This window comes from Lissotriton vulgaris, chromosome 8, assembly GCF_964263255.1.
Source record: "Lissotriton vulgaris chromosome 8, aLisVul1.2, whole genome shotgun sequence".
NCBI classification, from domain to species: Eukaryota; Metazoa; Chordata; class Amphibia; order Caudata; family Salamandridae; genus Lissotriton; species Lissotriton vulgaris.
Window position 1 is genome coordinate 60604674 of NC_141696.1, and position 16541 is coordinate 60621214.

Genomic DNA, 16541 nt, shown 5'->3' on the forward strand with positions numbered 1-16541 from the left:
GCCTGTGAAATTATGTATGAGTGTAGTTGAAAGAACTGCGTAATGCTACACACTAAGGTTCAGATTTTTAATTACCGGCGCATCCCTGCAAAGTTGCAGGGATGCGCCAGTAATTGTGCGTCACGCCACCATCACCCATGGTGCGCCGTATTTACAATGCGGCGCGCCATGGGCCCAAAACGTCACCAAAGCGTTACGCATCTGTGCCGTAAAGGCGGCGCATTGCTGGAGTTGCGTCGCAACGATGGTGCAGCTCCATCAATGCTCTGGGGTGCCCTATCTCCCCAATGCTGCGTCAAGCCGTACGTCTGCTTCAAGCAGGCGCAGGGTTTGAGTCACGCATCATTGTCCTCAAAGTGACTGATTGAAATCTTGTAGATTTCCCTCAGCCAGTTTTAGGATGCGTTCCTGCGCAGGAACGCCCTCCCTTGCGCCGGAACACCCCTATTGGCGCAGGGCTTTACAACGTGATGCATCTCCCAGATGCGTCACGTTGTTAATATACCCCGCACCATTGCGCCTCTTTTGTGCTGTCGCTGCGTGACAAAAGTCACGCAACAATGGAGCAAAAGAGCCGGAAGGGCCTTCTAAATCAGCCCCTACAGACTCAAGTCCAGTCCTTCCTTTGTACACATGGCGATAAGAAGAAATAGTGGTGGTGGATTAATAGTTTGAGTATTTTAATGACTGGTGAATGTAGTAGTAAACTTTAGTGTTGTCGCTGATCTTCAATCACGATGGACTTTGGCTGTCACTTTGCGTGCTGCGGACTGCTGCCTGCCAATCCTAGGCAAACCTTTTTAGTACTTTGTTTAGTGAGTTACATAGGGTAGTTTCCAATTCGACGGTCCTCAAATCAAGCAATACTAAAGTAATGACGTAGTCGACCACATGAGATTGGTCAATAATATATCCCGTGGAGTCGTTCCCTATTTGCTATTTCGCAAAAATATTTTGTTACTTTGTTAGTTCTTTTTTAAATGTTTGATTTGGTTGAGAAATATCATCCATGTTTTCTGTTTTTCTTTCTTTCATGTTGTACATCAGCTTCCCCCAGGGGCAAGAGGAGGACACAGGAGGAGGAGGAGGAGGGTGCTGTTGTCGATGCAGGCCAGGACCGGGCAGTCGAGGGCTCCTTTGCTGGCCCCAGTAAGTTTTAATTTTAATATAGAGTACTTATTTTTTCCTAGCGTTCCTCATTCGATTTTTTCTAAATCGTCTTTGATCTTCTTGTAGACAGGATCTAAATTCTTATCCTGCCTCGACTATGACTCCGTGTGGTATTACTAGATTATTCTTATTAGTCTGTCTGTGTAGCTAACTAAGATTGCACATTTGGCATTTCCATTGGACTCCCATTCTAGTCAGCAATAGCTCTATGCACTGAGTGTAGTCCTCTGGGATTGTCCATAATGTCTTTTCAAGTATTCTAAATGTTTATGCTTTGACCATTGCCAACAATAAAAAGGTGAATGACCACCACCAAGAAATAATAAGATACTACTTTAGTTTTGGTTTCGATAGGAGGACAATCCATTCTACTACTGTTGCAGGGACAAATCTGCACAAACAGAACTATGGACACTAAATAATGCATCGCTTAGCTTATCAATTATAATAGGTGCTGTAACTGTTAGACTTTCCACATACCTCAGTGATAACAGACTTTGTAGTTGAACCCCCAATCTCCTTACTGACTAGATAGTGTGGCAGAGTCATTTAGCTCCCAAAGTCACCGATGGCAGAGGCACGGACTCATGCTTGCAAACATTCGAAAACCTTTAGCTCATCCACTCTAGTCTGGAGGACCAAAAACCACAGAGTCTATTTAAGTTTAAAAGCTTTATTAAAAGTAAACACATTTATTAAATTCAAGTTTGTCATAAAAGTGAACGTGTAACTGAAAATGGAAAAGTGCTTAGTGCTGACGATTAATTGGACACATTTCTTGTGGTCGAGCCGAGCTCTCACCTGGTTTGAACTTGATCCTGCTCGTGTTCTTAGAAGTCAAGGTTCTGTCTGTTAGGAGAAAAAGTGGTGCGTGTTAAAAAGTAAAAAGCAAACATTCATCAGTTGTGCCAAAAAGTGCAGCAAGACAACAGCCTTCCCTGGAAAAAGGGACATTTTTACTCTAGAGTACACAGTCAAAAATTATTAAATTGTACACTTTTTTTCACATTTCTTTCTTCCTCCTAGACCAAATATTATATAGTAGTGAGTGGTGTATTCTAACATTATTAAATGTACTTTGTAGGTGGAACATCTGGAGACGGGGCCAGCGCGGAGGTGGTGGTGGCATTGGACGAGGAGGACAACTCTGGGGAGGAGGCGGTGCAAGTGCTGGACAAGGACATGCCTGTGAGGGTTCACACGGTGGTGGCGGGCAGAGGTAAGCTATACATTCCTTAGTCATTGGGATTGAAGACTGCAGAGTGTGCTTTCTGCACGGGTGTATTATAAAAAAAGCAGGTAGTAGCCTCCTCTAAATGTACTTCGACTTAGCTGTGAAGTTTTTGGCGAGAAGAATCCCAATCAGATCTGAGGTGAACTTGATGGATGGGATGAACGAAAAGCGAAAGAAGGGTGTAAGTGTGGAAGCACGAGAAATGTAATGATGACTGGCAAAGAAGAATGATATGTGTTTGCTTGGTCCCCGAGGTGGCTGGGAAGGTAAGAAAATGGTATGGTGCATGGCTGGGTGAATGATGAAGCAAGGATGGGTGGAAGGAGAACAGCCTGGGTGGGTGAGACAGAAACTGTATGTGTGCAATATACTTTGAATGGATGGATGCCTGGATCATTCATGGTACTATCTGACTCTTAGATAGCATATGTGAATCTAGAGAGAGTAGACGGTCACTGGATGAACTAAGTGTTACTTTGAAGAGCATGTAACACCGCACCCGCACGTCCGTTCCAGTGTAGGAAAGGGAAGGAAAAGAAGTTGTAACGTTGTCCAAAGACTACCATGAATAGTAGCAGTAGTTTGTATTGCAACTGCAAGCACAGCATATATCCAGTTATTACGGTGGACACTCCCTACCTCCCTTAATAACTTTAGTTTAGTAGTAGTACGTCATTCATGTGTGGGGGTATCACTGTTCACTCAATAATAAGCAAAGCACCTAAAGTCATCCCATATGTCATCAAATACATCCCATGTGAAGTGATAGATAATCCGATAATTTAGCTTCTTCATTTTCCTTTTCTAATACTCATTTGCACTGTAGGGTGAAAGCTAAATTAATTAAGCAGTAGCCCTTTTAACAGAGTATTCTCAGTGCCACCCGTAATAGAAAAGTAAGAGCTTCACCACCTGCATGTACTGGACCGGTACAGTAACGCAAGTCTGTCTCACTCACCATGGTGTGCGTCTGTTTTTCTCGGGTGCAAGTTCACTGCGCTGGCATTATGCCGGCTTGCATAAGATAACGTACCAATTTTCCTAAACAAGAGAGAAGAAGAAGAATAAGAGTGGTGTACTGTCATAGTCGACTGTAATAGAAGTCCATAGTGCTCGTAGAATTTGTTCCTTAAACTCCCACTAATGTTAGAGCAAGGATGAAGAAGTCGGAGGTTACATAGATACTGTCCTCAATAGTTATGCACTGTGCTTTCAATTTGCTACTTGTACTGTGACAACTTTCTGCTCAATCATTTTGTGTTAATCTTAAGGAGCATTGGTTACAGACTATGTCTTTCTTTTTTCATGTAGTTGCTCCTTCCAAATCCAAGACACCATCAAGGAGGAAGGAGCAGGCTGAAATGGCCCGGCAACGGAGGCTGGATGCCACTGTTGCTGAATATCGGCGGCTGGTGGCCCTGGAGGAGGAGGAGACGCAGTCTGGTACAACAACAACGTCCACTGGGACAGCTGCATCCTCCTCCGTGCGTGCTGCCAGCCAGCGCAGTGCTCCAGCGGTACGGAGCCGGGCTACCAAAGCCAAACGCCACCGCCCAGCAGCAAAGAAAGCAGCTGCCCCTCACAGGTTTTGCAAGGCACACCGGCGCCGCTTATCCCTCAGACTGTCCTACCTGGAGCAGGAGGTCCATAATTATAAGAACGTGGTGGAGGGCCTCCGCTTCGAACTTGCCACCCTCCGCAAGGAGCATGATGCCCTGGCTGCTAATTCCAACAGCACCCTGCCATAGTGTCCCTTGCCCCTTTTTTAGAGACTTTTGGGGGGTGGGAATTGGGAGTTGGGATTTTTGGGGACTTTTGAAGGACAATCGTTGGGGTTAGGGAGGGTCTTGCGGGAGATTCTTTTGTTAGGGCTATAAAAATATACTTTTTGAAACTTTATCTGACCATACCTGTTTTTTACTGCTTTTGAGTCTGGTGGGTGGGGGTTTAACATAACAGTAAGTTTGTTTTCCTGAATAGTCCTAGGACTTTAGTAGTACTACCGTCAATCAAATCTCTCGTCTCTCCTAATACTCCATTATACTACCTCCAACCAAACGCCTATCTTACCTGTAATTTCTGTTTGCAAGTAGGGCTAGGCCCAGGGCTGGCTCCACGGGAAACAGCAAATAAGGTTGGCAATCCTGGGCGGATAAAATTTCCTCATAGCGGTGGTACTAGTGGTGTGACAGTGGCAGTTGCTTGCCTATGAAAAAAAAGAAAATGAAATCTGGTTTGTCCTCCTGAGCAATACAAAGGTACAATACAGAATATAGCAGGTGACAGAAGTACACTAGAACAGTGCCACATTGTAGCCTAACAAATGTTAAAGTATAACTAATTCGGTTGAAGTTCTTTGACATTAGCCATGGGTCTTTGTCAAGCAGAGTAAGAATATATCCTCGGATTTCTTCACCAGCCTGTTGCTATCACCTTATCCTCCCCAGCAAGTGTGTGGATTTATTGCTGTAATTTAGTCACACATCAATCAAAACCACACAGCCCGGGGGAAGAGGGTTAGGGTTTGAAAAATGGATGGGTACGGGGGTTTTTGGGAAAGGTTTTGGGAGACAAGAAAAAGTAGCACAGCATGGACAAACACATGTGAACATAAACAAATCTTTGGGTACAAACCTATCCATCAATCTTTGAAAGTGCATACACTACTGCATGCATGTCAGTTAAAAGTAAGTAGTACTTTCGACAACTGTGGAAGAAAGAATGCGACAGTACAGGGCGTGGGTGGAAATATTGATAACTATATTCAACATAAGGTCTCTGTAGCCAGATACCTGAGAGCCTTGCTGGTCACTATAAATCCATTCACAACAACACTCAATGGGGTTGGTCTGGAAGGTATAGTAGATAGAAAAGGAGAAATTGCTTTTTTTCTAGGTGTCCCCTCACTCACCAGGGTTGCCCCTTGGTGACATGCTTCATCATTGGGGCCATCCCAGTCCTCTACGGCCTGGGGCGTGCTGCGACTTGCGAATTACGTAGGAGCACTTACAAATGACTATGTGTGGTGCAGATGTGATAGTGGAGTGGACTAAGTGATGTGTTAAGGGATCAATTTAGAAGCAGAGAGAGATCCAAGAAATGCAGTCACATTCAGAGAAAAAGGCAAGGGATACTGTATCTATGTGGTTGTAGTGTTCCTGTTGGAAGTGGTAATTAAGTTGCCTGCAGAAAAAAAATCCTCCTTTTAGCGGCACTCCTCCATTGCAGCCGCCGCTTCGTCCATCGATGTTGGTCACCAGAAGACACCCTGTAAAAAAAAGCACAGCATAGACAAACAATGGAACATAAACAATTCTTTGGGTACAAACCTATCCATCAATCTTTGAAAGTGCATGCACTACTGCATGCATGTCAGTGAAAAGTAAGTAGTACATTCGACAACTGTGGAAGAAAGAATGCGACAGTACAGGGCCTGTGTGGAATTATTGATAACGATATTCAACATAAGGTCTCTGTTCTTAGCCAGATACCCGAGAGCCTTGCTGGTCACTATAAATCCATTCACAACAACACTCAGTGGGGTTGGTCTGGAAGGTATAGTAGATAGAAAAGGAGAAATTGCTTGTTTTCTAGGTGTCCCTTCACTCACCAGGGTTGCCCCTTGGTGACATGCTTCATCATTGGGGCCATCCCAGTCCTCTACGGCCTGGGGCGTGCTGCGACTTGCGAATTATGTAGGAGCACTTACAAATGACTATGTGTGGTGCAGATGTGATAGTGGAGTGGACTAAGTGATGTGTTAAGGGATCAATTTAGAAGCAGAGAGAGATCCAAGAAATGCAGTCACAGTCAGAGAAAAATGCAAGGGATACTGTATCTATGTGGTTGTAGTGGTCCTGTTGGAAGTGGTAAGTAAGTTGCCTGCAGAAAAAAAATCCTCCTTTTAGCGGCACTCCTCCATTGCAGCTGCCGCTTCGTCCATCGATGTTGGTCACCAGAAGACACCCTGTAAAAAAAAGCACAGCATAGACAAACAATGGAACATAAACAATTCTTTGGGTACAAACCTATCCATCAATCTTTGAAAGTGCATGCACTACTGCATGCATGTCAGTGAAAAGTAAGTAGTACATTCGACAACTGTGGAAGAAAGAATGCGACAGTACAGGGCCTGTGTGGAATTATTGATAACGATATTCAACATAAGGTCTCTGTACTTAGCCAGATACCCGAGAGCCTTGCTGGTCACTATAAATCCATTCACAACAACACTCAGTTGGGTTGGTCTGGAAGGTATAGTAGATAGAAAAGGAGAAATTGCTTGTTTTCTAGGTGTCCCCTCACTCACCAGGGTTGCCCCTTGGTGACATGCTTCATCATTGGGGCCATCCCAGTCCTCTACGGCCTGGGGCGTGCTGCGACTTGCGAATTAGGTAGGAGCACTTACAAATGACTATGTGTGGTGCAGATGTGATAGTGGAGTGGACTAAGTGATGTGTTAAGGGATCAATTTAGAAGCAGAGAGAGATCCAAGAAATGCAGTCACAGTCAGAGAAAAAGGCAAGGGATACTGTATCTATGTGGTTGTAGTGGTCCTGTTGGAAGTGGTAAGTAAGTTGCCTGCAGAAAAAAAATCCTCCTATTAGCGGCACTCCTCCATTGCAGCCGACGCTTCATCCATCGATGTTGGTCACCAGAAGACACCCTGTCCACTGCCTGCCTGATGCTGAATTGTGGCTCGCTACTGTGAAGCCTGACTCCATCCTTTTTTCCCCATTGCAGAGACTGAAACCCGGCCTTTAATTATTCAACGAAAAACAGGAAGTGATATAATATTACAACACCACTGATAAATAAATATAAGGTATGTAGGCTGTGGAGTGCAAAAAGTCACAATTTGATTTTCCTAGTAGACAGTACAATATTTTTGAAAGTGCGTACTCTGAGTCACCTTTTGAACGATAAATAAGTATGGGCAAATTAATGTAGGGGATCTTGCCCCTCAAGCTAGGTGTACTGTAAACTGTGTTTTAGAACAAAATTAGATCTTCCTAGCAGTGCTCCCACCCAGACCCTTACTAAAGCCAGTCGCAAAAATGTAGAAGACCCCCAATCAAATCTCAGAAAACGAGGCCTAGCAGAAAACTGGTGACAAAACTTACTTTGAAAGTAAAAGTAGGCCGAAGTACCCCCTTCCTAATTACCCATTACCCACCGTGGATTGCATTCAAACCACTTGCAAGCAACCAAGCAAAAGTAGCCATATCCAGCATCGCTCCAAGACTCGAAATCCCCCCCACTCAAACACATGCAATAGAAATACTGCTAACCCTAACGAACCCTAAGTTAAGAATAGTGGCAAAGGCTTTCCTTAACTATGCCAAATCCCCCCTTTCCCACCATGGATTTTCTTCAAATGACTTGCAACCAAAATTACACATTCTCACGAGTGCTCTAAGACCCCAGAACTCAGTTGGAAAAATCTAGAACACCCCGAAACACATGCAATCCTGCTGCTAGGGCTAACCCTAACGAACCCTAAGTTACAAAAAGTGCCAAAAGGCTTTTCCGCGAGGATTTTGTCCCAACCACTTCTACCCGGTATTAGACCTTCCCAGGAATGCCCCAAGACCCGCCAAACCACCCGCCAAGAAGCATAACACCCCCAAACAGGCCAAAAGCAAAATCTCATACTTGCAATATTTCTGGGCCTTCGGTCCAAACGCGCTGCGTAGCTAGGCCATAAGTCGGGGTTGGCACGACGGATTTCCTGAAAAGCAAATGCAATCAAGATTAGAGTGTCCCAGTAATGCTCCCAGACCACGAAACTCACCCACAAACACCAGGAAGCCCCCCAAACAGGCCCCCAAAAACGCTACATAGAGCAAAATGTCAGAAATAGCCAAAAAAAAATCGGCCTGGATTTTGTCCCAACCACTTCTACCCGGTATTAGACCTTCCCAGGAATGCCCCAAGACCCGCCAAACCACCCGCCAAGAAGCATAACACCCCCAAACAGGCCAAAAGCAAAATCTCATACTTGCAATATTTCTCGACCTTCGGTCCAAACGCGCTGCGTAGCTAGGCCATAAGTCGGGGTTGCCACGACGGATTTCCTGAAAAGCAAATGCAATCAAGATTAGAGTGTCCCAGCAGTGCTCCCAGACCATGAAACTCACCCACAAACAGACGGAACCCCCCCTAAGAGCACCTCAAAGGCAAGCAAGTCATCAAAAACACCAAAAATGTTCCGCCTGGGATTTGGTCCAAAACACTTTTATCCGGTATTAGAGCTTCCCAGCAATGGCCCCAGAGCCGTCAACCCAGGAGAAAACGAGTAGAAGACCCCCAAACAGCCAAAGAGCAAAAGTACAAAAATGGGGACTTGGTCAATTTTTCACAAATTTCCCAAATCACTCCGCTTGCGCTCTGCAGCTAGGCCCTAACTCCCCTCTGCCACCATGGATTTGCTTGAAACCTCTTGCAAAGTAAAGTATATATAGCCAGCAGTGCTCCCAGACCACGAAACTCACTCACAAACACCAGGAAGCCCCCCAAACAGGCCCCCGAAAACGCTACATAGAGCAAAATGTCAGAAATAGCCAAAAAAAAATCGGCCTGGATTTTGTCCCAACCACTTCTACCCGGTATTAGACCTTCCCAGGAATGCCCCAAGACCCGCCAAACCACCCGCCAAGAAGCATAACACCCCCAAAGAGGCCAAAAGCAAAATCTCATACTTGCAATATTTCTGGGCCTTCGGTCCAAACGCGCTGCGTAGCTAGGCCATAAGTCGGGGTTGGCACGACGGATTTCCTGAAAAGCAAATGCAATCAAGATTAGAGTGTCCCAGCAATGCTCCCAGACCACGAAACTCACCCACAGACACCAGGAAGCCCCCCAAACAGGCCCCCGAAAACGCTACATAGAGCAAAATGTCAGAAATAGCAAAAAAAAAATCGGCCTGGATTTTGTCCCAACCACTTCTACCCGGTATTAGACCTTCCCAGAAATGCCCCAAGACCCGCCAAACCACCCGCCAAGAAGCATAACACCCCCAAACAGGCCAAAAGCAAAATCTCATACTTGCAATATTTCTCGGCCTTCGGTCCAAACGCGCTGTGTAGCTAGGCCATAAGTCGGGGTTGCCACGACGGATTTCCTGAAAAGCAAATGCAATCAAGATTAGAGTGTCCCAGCAGTGCTCCCAGACCACGAAACTCACCCACAAACAGACGGAACCCCCCCTAAGAGCACCTCAAAGGCAAGCAAGTCATCAAAAACACCAAAAATGTTCCGCCTGGGATTTGGTCCAAAACACTTTTATCCGGTATTAGAGCTTCCCAGCAATAGCCCCAGAGCCGTCAACCCAGGAGAAAACGAGTAGAAGACCCCCAAACAGCCAAAGAGCAAAAGTACAAAAATGGGGACTTAATCAATTTTTCACAAATGTCCCAAATCACTCCGCTTGCGCTCTGCAGCTAGGCCCTAACTCCCCTCTGCCACCATGGATTTGCTTGAAACCTCTTGCAAAGTAAAGTATATATAGCCAGCAGTGCTCCCAGACCACGAAACTCACCCACAAACACCAGGAAGCCCCCCAAACAGGCCCCCGAAAACGCTACATAGAGCAAAATGTCAGAAATAGCCAAAAAAAAATCGGCCTGGATTTTGTCCCAACCACTTCTACCCGGTATTAGACCTTCCCAGGAATGCCCCAAGACCCGCCAAACCACCCGCCAAGAAGCATAACACCCCCAAACAGGCCAAAAGCAAAATCTCATACTTGCAATATTTCTGGGCCTTCGGTCCAAACGCGCTGCGTAGCTAGGCCATAAGTCGGGGTTGGCACGACGGATTTCCTGAAAAGCAAATGCAATCAAGATTAGAGTGTCCCAGCAATGCTCCCAGACCACGAAACTCACCCACAGACACCAGGAAGCCCCCCAAACAGGCCCCTGAAAACGCTACATAGAGCAAAATGTCAGAAATAGCCCAAAAAAAATCGGCCTGGATTTTGTCCCAACCACTTCTACCCGGTATTAGACCTTCCCAGGAATGCCCCAAGACCCGCCAAACCACCCGCCAAGAAGCATAACACCCCCAAACAGGCCAAAAGCAAAATCTCATACTTGCAATATTTCTGGGCCTTCGGTCCAAACGCGCTGCGTAGCTAGGCCATAAGTCGGGGTTGGCACGACGGATTTCCTGAAAAGCAAATGCAATCAAGATTAGAGTGTCCCAGCAATGCTCCCAGACCACGAAACTCACCCACAGACACCAGGAAGCCCCCAAACAGGCCCCCGAAAACGCTACATAGAGCAAAATGTCAGAAATAGCCCAAAAAAAATCGGCCTGGATTTTGTCCCAACCACTTCTACCCGGTATTAGACCTTCCCAGGAATGCCCCAAGACCCGCCAAACCACCCGCCAAGAAGCATAACACCCCCAAACAGGCCAAAAGCAAAATCTCATACTTGCAATATTTCTGGGCCTTCGGTCCAAACGCGCTGCGTAGCTAGGCCATAAGTCGGGGTTGGCACGACGGATTTCCTGAAAAGCAAATGCAATCAAGATTAGAGTGTCCCAGCAGTGCTCCCAGACCACGAAACTCACCCACAAACACCAGGAAGCCCCCCAAACAGGCCCCCGAAAACGCTACATAGAGCAAAATGTCAGAAATAGCCAAAAAAAAATCGGCCTGGATTTTGTCCCAACCACTTCTACCCGGTATTAGACCTTCCCAGGAATGCCCCAAGACCCGCCAAACCACCCGCCAAGAAGCATAACACCCCCAAACAGGCCAAAAGCAAAATCTCATACTTGCAATATTTCTGGGCCTTCGGTCCAAACGCGCTGCGTAGCTAGGCCATAAGTCGGGGTTGGCACGACGGATTTCCTGAAAAGCAAATGCAATCAAGATTAGAGTGTCCCAGCAATGCTCCCAGACCACGAAACTCACCCACAGACACCAGGAAGCCCCCCAAACAGGCCCCCGAAAACGCTACATAGAGCAAAATGTCAGAAATAGCCAAAAAAAAATCGGCCTGGATTTTGTCCCAACCACTTCTACCCGGTATTAGACCTTCCCAGGAATGCCCCAAGACCCGCCAAACCACCTGCCAAGAAGCATAACACCCCCAAACAGGCCAAAAGCAAAATCTCATACTTGCAATATTTCTGGGCCTTCGGTCCAAACGCGCTGCGTAGCTAGGCCATAAGTCGGGGTTGGCACGACGGATTTCCTGAAAAGCAAATGCAATCAAGATTAGAGTGTCCCAGCAATGCTCCCAGACCACGAAACTCACCCACAAACAGACAGAACCCCCCCTAAGAGCACCTAAAAGGCAAGCAAGTCATCAAAAACACAAAAAAAATTCTTCCTGGGATTTGGTCCAAACCACTTTTATCCGGTATTAGAGCTTCCCAACAATGGTCCCAGAGCCGTCAACTCACCTGCAAAGAGGTACAACAACACCCCCACCAGTGCTGAGTCTTTCTTTATTGGGCGTAAACCAGCCCTCTGGTTTGATGGAAATAGGAGTCTGGAGGAGGAGGATAGAGGAGCATGTTCTTCTGAACTTGTGAACCTGAGGAATGCAGACTGCGGCAACTTCAAATCAATTAGCAAACCAGCGAAGACAGTTCTGCTGATGGGCTTGATTTTGTGATTATCTGATTAAAGTTTGAAATATATTAACTGTGCACAACAAAGAAAGACAGACACACAGGAATAAAAGTGAATAGGGACGAAAAAGAAAGTTATTGATTCGTTGTCTCATTTTCAGGGCTCGGTATCACGGTCCAGGAATGAGAATAAGCCTTCATCATCATACTCTGCGAATTCAGACAGGGTGAGCTCAGTGTCACCTGACAGAGTAGAAATTCCCTCATCCATGTTGCTGGCCACCTCCTCTTCATCCGGCACGCTCTCTCGTACTCTGAAATCTGGTGGTATGAGGTGCTGATTCATCTTGATCATTGTTAACCTCTCCACATTTTTGGGCGAGAGGCGGCTCCGTTTGGGAGTTACAATCCCACCAGCCGCACTGAAAACCCGTTCAGAAGACACGCTTGCGAGTGGGAAAGACAAGTAGTTTAAAGCCAGGTTGGTGAGCTGTGGCCACAATTCTTTTTTCCCATGCCAATACGCCAATGGGTCAGAATTAACATAGACCTCTGTTGAGTCATTCAGATAGTCCTTCACCATCGACTCAAGGTCCTCATCCAAGGTTCCTCCACTTTGCTTAGCTCTTGCTGTGCCTCTGACCTTTTGAGAACCAAACCCACGCAGAGCTAGCCAATCCTCTTCAGCCTCCAATGTTTCTGTTGTGTTTCGTGCAGATGATCCGGTTGCCGGTGTCTTTAACGGCTGAGAGGTCACTTGTGCCACAGCCACAGGTGCAGAAGTGGATTGTTTTGACTGGGGATGGCCTGCTGATGTACTGCCATTTCCTTCAATTTCCAGCCGTTCTGTTTCAAACCTCTTGGCTGACGAGGCTAGCCAACGTTTGTACTTTGGAACATGTTCATCATCAAAAGGAAAGAATGCTTGGCCTGCCAGCGCCTTTTTGTAGCGTGGATCCAGAATAGTAGCACAAATGTAATGCTGTTCTGAGTGGATCTTTTTAAGACGTTCATCACCTTGTAGGAGCTCTAATAATTGCTCAGCCAGAAGCAAAGAGTCTTGGTTTTTGTCATCTTTTCCAAACACAGAACACACCTCCTTCAGTTGGTCCTCCAGCATGTACAACAATGGGATAGCTTTTCCCAAATTAGAGTCCTCCTTGCTGACTGCACGCGTGAAGAACTCAAAAGGACGAAGCATGCGTGTCAGGCTTTCAACTATGTTCCATTGCGGCCCACCCATCCTCAGCTCCTCTGTACCCTCTTTAAGGAAATATTGATCGAGTTCCGTATACTGCTCATACAGACGCTCAAGCATGTAGAAGGTTGAGTTCCAACGTGTTACCACCTCCTGGATGAGTGCTTTCACTGGCATTTGACGTTGATATAGCAGGCTCCTCAGCTGCTTCCGGGCCTTAAAAGAATGGCTGAAATGCTTGCACATTTTTCGGCAGGTCTCCAATACACTGTACGCTGCACTGCCTTTATTACCCAAGAATTTTTGGACAACCAGGTTTATACAGTGCGCCAAACACGGCACTCTGAAATAGTAACCGTCCCTCATGGCCTTAACTATATTGGCGCCATTGTCCGTGGAAATATAACCAACCTTGCGTTTTAGTGGGGACAGCCAGTTAAGGACCTTTGTGTTAAAGACATCCAAAATGTTTTCTGCTGTGTGACGTTTCTCCAAACCAAACATGGCTAGTGTTGCATGTTTCCGAGCAGCTTTAAAAACAATGTTCGTGTCAACACCTGTGTTTAGCTTTGCTTTAGCCCCTGAAAAAGAGACCCAGTGTGCAGTGATGCACATGTAATCAGCGCCTGCGCCACTGGTCCACATGTCTGTTGTCAGATGTATAGTGTGAACAGCACTCTTCTGCAAAGCTGCCCCAATCACCTTCAGAACATCTTCATGTAGTGCTGGAACCGCAACTCGGGCAAAACAGAACCGGCTAGGAACCTTCCATTTAGGGCAGAGCGCTGCCACTAATTCTAGAAAACCAACCCCTTCTACAAAAGAAAAAGGGAGAAGGTCCAGAGCTAGCATTTTAGCCAGCTTAGTGTTATACAGACGGGTCATTGGGTGGTTGCGTTCATATTGCGCTTCTGTAAACAACATCTTTTTAATGTTGCCCTGGACCAAGGATTTACGGGATGATGATGATCTCTTCGACCCAGTTACGCTCGCTGATGAACTTTTCCGCATTGATGTCTCACTCTCTCCCACACTCTTAGTGTGGCTCCCATGGGGTGTGCTGCTGACAGGGGAACTGGGTGTAAGTGAAGTGTTTGAATCGTCTTCTTCCTCCTCGTCATCATCAGATGAAAAATCAACGTTTTCATTGCGTGCAATTCCGGCTTCCTTGATCGCGTGTAGGTGCGCAAACCATTGGACATCGTGCGTTCTCCTAAGATGACCTCTCTGGCCTCCGGTACCATAGTTGGAACCCAACTTACCACGACTAACTCGAAGCTTACAAATGCTACAAATGGCTACGTTTTCCTTTTTTGGGCAAACACTAAAGAAGTCCCAAACTGGAGACTTGAAATGTCTTCGGGGGCCGGAGGAGGTGGCGATACTGGTGGTGGTGGTCCTGCTGCTAATGCCAGATGAAGTGGAGGATGTGGATTGCCGAACTTCAGTACGTTTTGCACTTTCACCACCACGAATTGAGGTCGAGGACGAGGTGGGTACCTTCTTGCGAGGAAGAAATATGGAAGCGGTAGGTTTTGGTGTACTACTTAACTCCAAATCTAATGATTCCATTTCCATTGCCTCCTCGCCGACATCATCATCACGCTCAGCAGCTTCTCGGGATAGGGTCAAAATGTCTCTTTGCTGCATGCCCGGTGGGGCTGCAGTGACCTTTGTGATGACTGGCTCGTCGTCATCGTGAGAGGCTTCATCACCAGCAGTATCTGTCACTTCTTGTTGAGCCTCATCACACTCCATAGGTTTGAGTTTTTGGACGACCTTCCTTTTACGCTTAGGTACCGGTGTCAGATCATGGTGTGCCTCACTGTCAGACCGCAGTTGTGGTTCCCAAGCTGGATCTGTATCATCAGAAGGAGGTGGGCTTGAAGAAGATGTAGACACCCCCCTTGATCTTTTCCTTGCTAGGGATGTGGAAGACAATGAATGATCATCAGGAGGAGTGGCTTCCAATGATACCTCGGCTTCATTGTCGATTTCCTGATGTGCCCCTACTTCGGGAGGAACAACTATTGTGGGCACTTGTGAACCTCCATGCACCTTTGCTTGCGCATCTCCTTTTGCTGCCTCTCCTTCCACATGTACTTGGGCGTGTACTTGCACATGGTGTTGTTGTTGCGGCTGTGGTTGTTCAACACTTGTCAGATGAGTTACAACAACCTGTGTTGATTCAGGGACATTGCTGCTACTTTCTTGCGATGAGCCAACATCACTGGTCGATGGTGATTGGAGAAGTACACTGACTGCCTCTGAAGCACTCAAGGGCTTTGACTTAAGTTGGCGTGGTGGTGGAGGCACTGAACCCAATGGAGCAGGGGTGCTGCTCCCAGCTTGGTCCCCAGCAGATCCTGCTGCTGCAGGCGTACTTTTTTTTTTTCTCCCAAAAAACGTGGCGGGTGGCACACCAGCCTCCTTGGTAACTTGCTTCTTCTGCTCCTTACTAGCAACTTTCTTGCTAGAGGAGCTACAGAGAACTTTCTTTGGGGCCATCTTCTTCAGAGCAGGTCAGACAGCAGGCCGCAGTTGCACGAATTGTAGAGTTGTCTGAGGCCAAACGTGACGTCGCGTGACGTTATGCTGCACACACACACCGCTGCAGGACTTCTTCCTGGCACTAGTGGTTCTCTTGAGTCTTGTGCACCTAAAAAAATGGAAGACAGAGGAACATCAGTTCAGTTATAGAGCACAAAAAAATCGAAAAACACTGCAAAATCAGCACAATCCCATTCCATCCATGGCCTCCATGATGTTTAAATTCAAGACAACCCACAGAAAGACTAGGCCCATGCAAGACTCACTACCCCTGGGCATAAATAAAGGTTGAAAAGTAGGCAAAATGGTTGGAGGCCTAACAACAAAGCCTGCATTCAAAATGGCCACTTGCCTCCTAGCACATGGCCAGGGCCTGCCTGTACCAGCACTCAAAATGGCCCCCACCCACATGGCCTGTCCCCATGAACACCCCCAAAAATCGAAAAACACTGCAAAATCAGCACAATCCCATTCCATCCATGCCCTCCATGATGTTTAAATTCAAGACACCCCACAGAAAGACTAGGCCCATGCACCACTCACTACCCCTGGTCAAGGCCCCAACAACAGGTCAAAAATCGAAAAACACAGAAAAATCAGCACAATCCCATTCCATCCATGCCCTCCATGATGTTTAAGTTCAAGACAGCCCACAGAAAGACTAGGCCCATGCTAGACTAAAATACCCCTGGTGAAAAGGCCACAAGTACAGGCCCAAAAAACGAAAATCACTGAAAAATCTGCACAATCCCATTCCATCCATGGCCTCCATGATGTTTAAATTCAAGACAACCCACAGAA